At 41.2% G+C, this 11,180-nt stretch overlaps 1 protein-coding gene across 1 annotated transcript in view; it reads right to left on the minus strand.

The window, feature by feature from the left end:
• Positions 1–260: 260 nt before the first annotated feature.
• Positions 261–11,180, minus strand: part of LOC141141270 (septin-2A) — a gene marked incomplete in the record, with an annotated part of 193,089 nt that continues 182,169 nt past the window's right edge. The window contains 1 exon segment of the mRNA XM_073628949.1: positions 261–1,810.

An 11,180-nucleotide genomic window follows, 5' to 3' on the forward strand; every position in this document is an offset into this window, starting at 1 on the left:
AACTGTCGGCGCTATATAAATCCTGTATAATAATAATAATCCCTTGGTAGACTCAGCATATTACTGACAAAAATGAGTGCAGGTGGTCACATTATAAAATTAAACTATATATTTTTATTATCAAGGAATAGGAAACGATGGTCTAATGTAACCAGGGCTGGCTTAAAAAGGGAAAGTGTTCAGGGAAACATTTGGTCTCATTCAGTCCACATTCCTTTACACTTCAAGAGTTAGCATCAAAACAATTGCACCTCACAAAGTTGGAGTTGTCTGTACAGTTTATTAGATATAACTTCTGTCAGAGTTTAAAATAAGACAGCAGAGAGGTCATGCATTAAGGTTTTGCACCTGCTAAAAAATAGTCTACCTAGATGGAATGTGTGTTACATAACAAGTCAAAGCTTGCTAAGTTAAATTCTCTCCTCTTAAGACCTTCACACGCAGAGAGAAGCTGGACCTTCTTCAGGAAAATTACGTTATTTGTAAAACTCAGGCTTGATAGGCAAACAATACTCTGTTATGGAGTGAAGAGAAAGTGAGACTTGCTCTTTAACAAAAGTAAGAATGTATTAATTATACTTCAACGACATATGTAAAGTAAATCTAATATAACCACAATTCTTTACCAAATGTTCACATGAAAAACATTCATATTTGGTTTATTCTGCCAAGTGCCCAATAGTAACTTTGCACTAAATCTTGAATATCTGACAATCGTTGTGGGTAACAATCGTCCAGCTCAAGGCCTCAAAAGCCTGGATCTTTATCCCCTACTTTTTACAAAGCCTGGATATTCAAAACCTGCGTGGAAACAACTGCAGTGAGCAAGATACTGACAGTGCTTTCACAGTGGCATGCCTGATCTTTATCTTAAATTCATCATTCATTTTTAACACATCTGTTATTTACGATTCTTCTAGAAAGGGAAAATGTGGAATGAGATAACTATGTCAGAGTATTTCTCACCACGGTACAAATTGCCCTTACAGTACTCTTTCAGTGCCTGTGGCAAGAAGCTTCTCTAGTGCAGATAATCCAGAGATTACATTAACAGTTGTTTTCTTGTACACAAGAAAAAGAAAAAAAAAAAAAAAAAGACAGCACATCCTTCATTGTTTAATGGAGTTGAACTGAATCAGTCCAACAGAATTAAGGCACTAGTTGGTTTAGCAAGAATAGCTTATTAAAGTCATACACAAAGCTGTGGTGCATTACAATCAGACGCTAGCGTTCACTGAGTGAAGGCACTTCTTACAGGTCCGGTACCATTAGTATATGAAACTTTCCTCCTATCTCACTGGACAGAAATGACTATAAATAAACTATTTTCGTACCTTAGATGCTCTGCCAGTATCATTTTATTTAAATTCATAGTGTTAAAAATGTAGTATTACCCTATGTGTAACTGCAGTGACAAATAGCCTAATCATGTCTCTGGCACAAAGGTAGTAAACAGGGGTTCTTGTAAGAAAAGTGCAAAGAAAGGTGACTTTTCCAGAACTAGTGATAGTAAAAGGGCAGTGCAAATACACACAGCTGGCAGCTAAACATATATCTTCCTGTTTGAAACAGATGGAAGAGAAATAAAAGTTCTACGATGAGCACAGGCATCTCTGTACTCACACTACAAGCGCAATATTAATATCAAATAGGTGAATATAAAAATATACATAAACAAGTTACATGGTTATCACAGAAATAAGCAAAGACAGAAAAGGGGGAAGAAAATGGTGAAGGTCCAGGCCAGTTGCACAGCATCTTGGGCCTAGGTTTCCATCCACGGCAAAAGGTTTTATGCTGCTCCAGGAACCTGTTCAAAAAAATTAAATCAGATGAAAGAGCAAGAACAGGTACATAGTGTGTTTCATGCTGAGAGGTACTTTTATAAATTATTACAGGGAATCTAAATTAAACTTGAAAAAATAAACTCCAGACATGGTTTCCAAAAAATAGTTCTAGAAATCCCAAGCAAATAACCATTTCCTGTTCATCTTTCCTCCTGGAAGCCATGCTGAGGTGTTTTAAAAAGTACAGACCAGTTTGAAGAAGCTAGAGGACTCTTGCCTTCCACTAAAAGACCCTCCAAGCCTCCCAAAATTTAAAAGGATAAGTTCACCTTTAAAAAATAAAATAATAATAGCACTTTTTTTGCAGGTAAAAAAAAAGAAATATGCATTTACAATTTTTTCTTTTTTAAAGGAGCTTGGAAAGCATTGCACCAGCGATCAACAGATCGCTGGTGTCATGCAGGACTCCTGCAGACTGTCATTGTAAGCTGTCATACATCGTACAGGCAAGTAGTTTAACACTGACAGGAAAAATCAATGAACTAACAGAGCACTCAACAGCACTGTGGTAGTTCATTGAGAACTACAAGCTGACAGCCGCAAAGGATGTCGGTACTTGTAGTTTATTCATTCACAAAACTATGTGAATAAATGACATGGCCATGTGGACGAAGCCCCGCATGGCCACGGTCATTTTAATAAGTGACAGCTGGTACAGGGAACTTCTCCCCGCACTGTTGTCACACAGAGGCAGCAGATCCCCCAGCAGCTGCAGGAGCGGAAACGTGTTACATGTTCCACCCTGAAAACAGGTAGAACATGTTTCGGGAGTTGAACGTCTCCTTTAAATATGTTTAGAAAATAAGAATTAATCGGGAGACACAAAATAGGATTTCAAACTCTTCTATTACAGCTGTATGTACATTCTAGCACACCACCACACGCAGCACATTCCAAAGTTAAAATTCCCAGCTGTAAAAAGGCAGATAAACACACTTGTTGTGTCTATACTCATCTAATGAGTTTTATCACAAACCACTTACTAGTGCTTCAAAAACCTGCACAAGTACATCTGGATACACGGTCAGCACTGCAGGGTTGAGATCTGTGTACTATTAGTCGCTAAAATATGGCTCACAGAATGTGCATGCCTTGCATAGTCTTCCTAATCCCCATATGGTTTTGTGACCAAATGAGCAGCCTCTGATCCATCATGGTTAAGTCAATATTTGGGTTAAATGTGTAACATAATTTTGAAGACATGGAAACAAGAGACACAAACAGAGGTACAATGTATGCATTGCTGCAAGGCAATATTTCCATTTACTGGACTGTTTAATAACTCATTTATTTGAGCTAAACAGAAGATCCGTCAGCTTTACAAACACCAAACCACTGAAAACCATTATTCATAAACTGGATCATATTCTTAATTTCAGTTATGATTAAAGTGGAGTTCCACCCACTTTTACAACTCTTCAGCATCCCTCACTAAACTGTGCACTGTAAACAAATTGGATATTTTTTTTTTTTTTCTCAGCACCTACTGTATATCTGCTGTATTCATTTATCACTTCCTCCTCCCTGGCCGCGGCCCATCGCATCATTTCCTGTTTGCAATGCCTTCTGGGATAGGGCGGCAACTTCCTCTGAAACTGCCGTTGCTATGGAAACCTGACCTGAAACCTATTACACTGCTTGTGCTGCACTGAGCATGTGCGAGATATGCAAGGATGAGATCCAGGAAGAAATACAGTCTGGCTTCAGATGCCCACACTTTCGATGGCCACGGCCTGCTGTAAGTTTATAAAATAACAAACTACTGCTATAAACCAACAAAACAGACCTTAGTTTACAGACTAACTTTACTAGAATACATTAAGCTTGTGTATTATAGGGGTATTTTTATTTAAAAAGTATAATTTCGGCCAGAACACCACTTTAAGGATGAGCTCCGGCGCTAATCACAAGCAGTGAGACATTTCCCGGTCTCTGCAGCCGCGCATTGGGACAATGTCTCACTGCCTGTGATTAGAGCAGCGCCGTGCCGACTTCCCGGCGGGCTCTGCACGTGGGCTGTGCGAACACACTGGAGCTCATCCTTAATGATGATAATCCTCTGTCTGCAGAGGCCTCACAAACCCTATGCACAAGGAATGGGGATCTCCCTGTGTCATCAGCTGGGTTCAATTTTCTGCATTGATGGGGACCAGATGTCTGATGGAATTCCTTTATTCCAAGCTAAAAAAAAAAATATTCTCAAGGCCCATAGACACACGATCCGAAAATCAGACAAAAAATACCGCTTTCGTGATTGTACGATAATTGGATCGTTAGTACAGAGCTTTCGAGAGCCAATCATGACAGTTCATCCGATATTATCCAATCGGACAAACACAAAAATGTTTCTTGTGCGATATTAGATCGTCCGATTTTCGTTTAATCAGTACAGTTGTGGTCCGAAAATACAATAGAAATACACTAAACACGTCATCACTTCCGATTTTTTATTTTGACGTATGAGAATGTTTGTAACTTTAGTAACCTCTCCATTTTCGATAAGCAACTAGCATGCAAAAACAAACCCGGATGATCTGTCATCTGATTTTTGGATCTTGTGTACGGGTCATTACACTGTAGATTGAAATAAATACAATATGGGAGCAAACAAAAAATGTATTATCTTGTCATTCATATAAGACCAGACATACATGGTCTGATATTTGCAAGCCATAGGATGCAAGATTTCTGTGACCATAGGGCCATATGGGGGTAAATGCTGAGATAAATCAATCACTTGCAAGAGTAAGCACACAATACAGCAAAGATTTTCCCACACGCGTTTGGCGAGTTTTTCTGCCAGAATGTTCCTCTCTTGAATGCGCAAGTGATGCTTTTTTTCTGCCTCTAAACAGCTGTAAACCCCTACAGTATTCATACCCCTTTTCCACATTTTGTCATGTTACAACCAAAAACGTAAATGTATTTTATTGGGATTTTATGTGATGGACCAACACAAAGTTACACATAATTGTGAAGCGGAAGGAAAATAATAAATGGTTTTCAAATTGTTTTACAAATATCTCAAAGGTGTGGCATGCATTTGTATTCAGCCCCCTTTACTCTGATACCCCAAACTAAAATCTAGTGGAACCAACTGCCTTCAAAAGTCACCTAATTAGTAAATAGAGTCTACCTGTGTGTAATTTAAACTCAGTATAAATACAGCTGTTCTGTGAAGCCCTCAGAGGTTTGTTAGAGAGCCTTAATGAACAAACAGCATCATGAAGGCCAAGGAACACACCAGACAGGTCAGGGATAAAGTTGTGGAGAAGTTTAAATCAGGGTTAGATTATAAAAAAAATATCCCAAGCTTTGAACATCTCATGAAGCACTGTTTAATCCATCATCCAAAAATGGAAAGAGTATAGTACAACTGCAAACCAGGGGTCTGAAACTGGCGGCCCTCCAGCTGTTGCAGAAGTACAAGTTACGTAGTAGGCGAGGTTGAAAAAAAAAAAAAAAAAAAGGTCCAACCTATGTGTGTGATTATATGTCAGTATCGCATTGTATATCCCTGTATGTTGTGGTCGTTCAGGTGCTTATCTAATAGTTTTTTTAAACTATCGATACCACCGCCTGTGGAAGGGAATTCCACATCCTTGCCGCTCTTACATTAAAGAACCCTCTATGTAGTTTAAGGTTAAACCTCTTTTCTTCTCATTTTAATGAGTGGCCACGAGTCTTGTTAAACTCCCTTCCGCAAAAAAGTTTTATCCCTATTGTGGGGTCACCAGTATGGTATTTGTAAATTGAAATGATATCCCCTCTCAAGCGTCTCTTCTCCAGAGAGAATAAGTTCAGTGCTCGCAACCTTTCTTCATAACTAATATCCTCCAGACTCTTTATTAGCTTTGTTGTCCTTCTTTGTACTCTCTCCATTTCCAGTACATCCTTCCTGAGGACTGGTGCCCAGTCCCATGAGACATTGCAAGGCTGACAGTTACAAGCATGACTCCCACAGGCAGAGGTATGCTGGGACTTGTAGTTCCGCAACAGCTGGAGGGCTGCCAGTTTGAGATCCCTGACCTAAACGGACAGGCCAGGCAAGGAGAGCATTAATCAGAGAAGCAGCCAAGAGGCCCATGGGAGAGTAAAAAAGAAAGCCATTGTTACAAGAAAGCTATAAGAAGTCCCATATCCATTCGTGAGAAGCTATGTGGGGGACACAGCAAACATGTGGAAGAAGACGCTCTGGTCAGACGAGACCAAAATGGAACATTTTGGCCTAAAAGCAAAACACTATGTGTGGCAGAAAACTAACACTGCACATAACCCTAAATACACCATGAAACATGGTGGTGGCAGCATCATGTTGTAGGGATGCTTTTCTTCAGCAGGGACAGTGAAGCTGGTCAGAGTTGATGGGAAGATGGATGGAGCCAAATACAGGGCAATCTTGGAAGAAAACCTATTAGAGTCTACAAAAGACTTGAGACTGGGATGGAGGTTCAGCAGTACAACCACCCTAAACATACAGCCAGAGCTTCAATGGAATGGTTTAGATCAAAGCATATTCATGTGTTAGAATGGCCCAAAGTCCAGACCTAAACCCAATTGAGAATCTGTGGCAAGCCTTAAAAATTGCTGTTCACAGACGCTCTACATCCAATCTGAAAGAGCTTAAGCTATTCTGCAAAGAAGAATGGGCAAACATTTCACTCTGTAGAAGTGAAAAGCTGGTAGAGACATACCCAAAAAGACTTGCAGCTGTAATTGCAGCAAAAGGTGGTTCTACAACGTATCGCCAAATGCACGCCACATTTATTTGTAAAAAATTGTGAAAACCATTTCTCATTTTCCTTCCACGTCACAATTATGTGCCACTTTGTGTTGGTCTATCACATAAAATACATTTACATTTTTGGTTGTAACATGACAAAATGTGGAACATTTCAAGGGGTATGAATACTTTTTCAAGGCACTGCATGTACATTAACTAACATGGAAGTGCATTTAGAGGCAGAAAAAAAACCCCTTAAAACGCCCTTAAAAATGGCATTTTTGACATTCATTGCACATGAGGCCTTAAAGCTGGTTATACATGTATGAAAATTTGGCTGGTTTCTGTTGAATGGTCCTGCTGGAAAACCAGCATTCAATCAGTGCTTGCAGCCATTGACTGCAGCGCTGGTCAGTGTAATCCGAATGGGAACTCTGTCAGAGGTGGGGGAGGTTCCTGCATCCACATTGCTTATGAGGATGTGTAGATTTTTCAGGTTTTTTTTGTTCCACCCTCTGGTGGAACGAAAAAAAAAAGTCTGTATATACCCTGCTTTACTGATTGGTGGATGTTTTCCTAATTAATAAACACTTGTTATAACCACATGTTGGCCACAAATGCTATAAAAAGACTTCCTCCTATTCTCAAAGAGCGCTGCTTTGTTTTTAATCTTCATAGAAGATTCTGGCATTGTGAACAAAATAACATACAGGGAAGATTATTTTATTACTGGATACATATTATCTTGGCTTGCAGCCTTTAGAGGGGTTTGTCTTTAAATGTAGATGATGATCAACCAGAAAAAAATGATGGTGTCATTACCATTTTAAAAACTGCTACAAATGCTGATGAAAATTCTCACATGGGACAAGACTCCAAATATCAGAGAAAGAACATTGGGTTTGTTATTTGCTGGTCTGCAATCAATGGAATAATTTCTGTTTATAATTTTACACAGTGCTTTAAAGGTTACACACTACACAGAGGAGGGGAAAAAAAAAAAGATTTGGTTTCTACTGAAGCCATTTGGATGAGCAGGTGTCTACCATATGTGCTTGTCCCAGAAGATATAAACCTCAAGTGACCCCAGGTCAGGAGTCTGGAGACAGAAGCTTGCCTAGCCATTGACAAGTATTCATCCAAAATGGCTTTTCTGCAGTGATGGCTTTTCTGCAGTGACTGCTGCCATGACTGCCACAATATTATGGAGAAGCAGAATGTTAATAAACTGCTGTTAGCACTGAGAATATTTTTTTTAATTTTTAATGTTTAAAGCAGTATTAAACCCAAAAGCAATCATGTTTTATACTGCAGCGCACCAATTCCTAGATGTGATGGCTGTATTGGATTCCTTTTTTAGGCTTTCTTCGGTTCTTCATCTGGTGATCCAGCATACAAGTATGTTGTTTTTCAAAAGCACAAGGTCTCCAGCAAAATGGATCAGTTTACATAGATGAGACAAACCGCTTAAAGAGGAAGGAAACTCTTTTTTTTCCTTCGCTGCAAAGTAAAGGCATAATGTGCTAGTATGCATTGCATACTAGCACATTATGTGACACTTACCTGCAAAGTCTGAGTCATTCCTGCTTGAGGACGCATCCATATTCGCCAGTCTTCCTTCTGGGCCCACAGACTCCAGCTCTGTGACTGGCCAGAGCCACATGACGTCACTCCCACACATTCAGACGGGAGCCAACGGTCACTGCACTCACTTCTGAAGAAACGGCATAAGCGGCTGTTTCTCCTTCAGAGCGCATGCGCCGATGACATCATCGGCACAGTATACAATAAATATATCTCCTAAACATTGCACGTTGATATTCACAGTACCTATAGGAAAGCCTTATTCTAGGCTTACCTACAGGTACAAAGTATAAAGTTTCATTTACGACCTCTTTAAGGGTCCTTTCACACTGGGGCGGGGGCGTTGTCGGCTATTGTAAGCGGCGCTTTACCGTCGGTATGCGGCCGCTAGCGGGGTGGTTTTACCCCCCTGCTAGCATCCGAGAAAGGGTTAAAACCACCGCAAAGCGCCTTTGCAGAGGCGCTTTGCCAGCGGTATAGCCGCACTGTTCCATTGATTTCAATGAGCAGGAGCGGTAAAGGAGCAGTATACACTCCGCTCCTTCACCGCTCCAAAGATGCTGCTGGCAGGACTTTTTTTACCGTCCTGCCAGCGCATCGCTCCAGTGTGAAAGCCCTCGGGGCTTTCACACTGGAATTAAAGCAGCGGCTGTTTCGGGTCGGTTTGCAGGCGCTATTATTAGCGCAATAGCGCCTGCAAACTGCCCCAGTGTGAAAGGACCCTAACACTGGCAGGAATGATTAAAATGATAAGTTTTAATGTATTCATGCAAAACCTTAATCCCAAAAGGAAAAAGTGTGAGCTCGAGTTTGGCTTAAATTTGTTAGTGTATCTAAATCTGCTAGTAGATTTAACACTCCCCTCGCCCCAGAATGACAATGCTGCTGTCTGCTGTACCCTCCTGTGTTCATTCATCCAGTGTTGTGTCTCCGTAATACAGGTGGTGTGTTACTGGCCAGATCACTGGTGAAAAATGAGGGGAAAAAGCCAAAGAAAAGAAAACTGATGCAGTCACCACATCTAAAAACTGGTAAGCTGCAATATATCACATTTTTAGTTTTGGGTTTAATACCGCTTTAAGAACACTTGATAGATTGAAAAATACATCAATACTGATTAGCCTGTTGACCCATGTTCCGCTACTGACTGTTCTTATACCACAAGAACGATTCAATGGCCAACAATGCTATGTGATTAAAAAAAAAAAAAAAAAAAGAAAAAAGCTGCACTGAAGCATTTAAATAAGGACAGGCTTTAAACTTCATTAGACGACCACTTGTGCCTTACAGGTGAGCCTGCTGGCACAAAAATTAAAACTATATATAGCCTTACCTTCAGAAACCCATCTGACATTGTCAAGATTCACAAGATCTGTCAAAGTGACACACATTTATATGCATTTTACTGAGAATGTAAAATGACAGCATGTGTGTGGGTGGTTGAAGGAAGGGAGCATGGATGCGCCTTTGGTAACGCCTAACTTTACTCCTTAAAAGCTCTTTTCAGAATATAAGGCTGGGAAGAAGTATAAAGCTGGCTGCGTAACAAAACATAATTCAATTTCTGCCTTTGTGGTTTACTTTGGTGATATAAAGGAGACTGTCACTCTGCATATATTCTGTGTTTTATATATCTATCTATATATAGATATATATATAGAGAGAGAACACGAGAGAGAGAGAGAGAGAGACACGAGAGAGAGAGAGAGAGAGAACACGAGAGAGAGAGAGAGAGAGAACACGAGAGAGAACACGAGAGAGAGAACACGAGAGAGAGAGAGAGAGAGAGAGAGAACACGAGAGAGAGAGAGAGAACACGAGAGAGAGAAAGACACGAGAGAGAGAGAGAGAACACGAGAGAGAGAGAGAGAGAGAGAGAGAGAACACGAGAGAGAGAGAGAGAGAGAGAGAGAGAGAACACGAGAGAGAGAGAGAGAGAGAGAGAGAGAGAACACGAGAGAGAGAGAGAGAGAGAGAGAGAGAACACGAGAGAGAGAGAGAGAGAGAACACGAGAGAGAGAGAGAGAGAACACGAGAGAGAGAGAGAGAGAGAGAAGAGAGAGAGAAGAGAGAGAGAGAGAACACGAGAGAGAGAGAGAGAGAGAGAACACGAGAGAGAGAGAGAGAGAGAGAGAGAACACGAGAGAGAGAGAGAGAGAGAGAGAGAGAACACGAGAGAGAGAGAGAGAGAGAGAGAGACACGAGAGAGAGAGAGAGAGAGAGAACACGAGAGAGAGAGAGAGAGAGAGAACACGAGAGAGAGAGAGAGAGAGAGAGAGAGAGAGAGAGAGAGACACGAAGAGAGAGAGAGAGAGAGAGAGAGAGAGAGAGAGAGAGAACACGAGAGAGAGAGAGAGAACACGAGAGAGAGAAAGAACACGAGGAGAGAGAGAGAAAGAACACGAGAGAGAGAGAGAGAGAAGAACACGAGAGAGAGAGAGAGAGAGAGAGAGAGACACGAGAGAGAGAGAGAGAGAACACGAGAGAGAGAACACGAGAGAGAGAGAGAACACGAGAGAGAGAGAGAGAGAGAGAGAGAGAGAGAACACGAGAGAGAGAGAGAGAGAACACGAGAGAGAGAGAGAGAACACGAGAGAGAGAGAGAGAGAGAGAGAGAACACGAGAGAGAGAGAGAGAGAGAACACGAGAGAGAGAGAGAGAGAACACGAGAGAGAGAGAGAGAGAACACGAGAGAGAGAGAGAGAGAACACGAGAGAGAGAGAGAGAGAACACGAGAGAGAGAGAGAGAGAGAGAGAGAACACGAGAGAGAGAGAAGAACACGAGAGAGAGAGAGAGAGAGAACACGAGAGAGAGAGAGAGAGAGAACACGAGAGAGAGGAGAGAACGAGAGAGAGAGAGAGAAAGAACGAGAGAGAGAGAGAGAGAAGAACGAGAGAGAGAGAGAGAGAGAGGAGAACACGAGAGAGAGAGAGAGAGAGGAGAACACGAGAGAGAGAGTAGGGACACGAGAGATAGAGAGAGAGAGAGAGAGAGAGAGAGAGAGAGAGAGAGAGAGTGAGGACAC

This window comes from Aquarana catesbeiana, linkage group LG01, assembly GCF_042186555.1.
Source record: "Aquarana catesbeiana isolate 2022-GZ linkage group LG01, ASM4218655v1, whole genome shotgun sequence".
Lineage (NCBI taxonomy): Eukaryota > Metazoa > Chordata > Amphibia > Anura > Ranidae > Aquarana > Aquarana catesbeiana.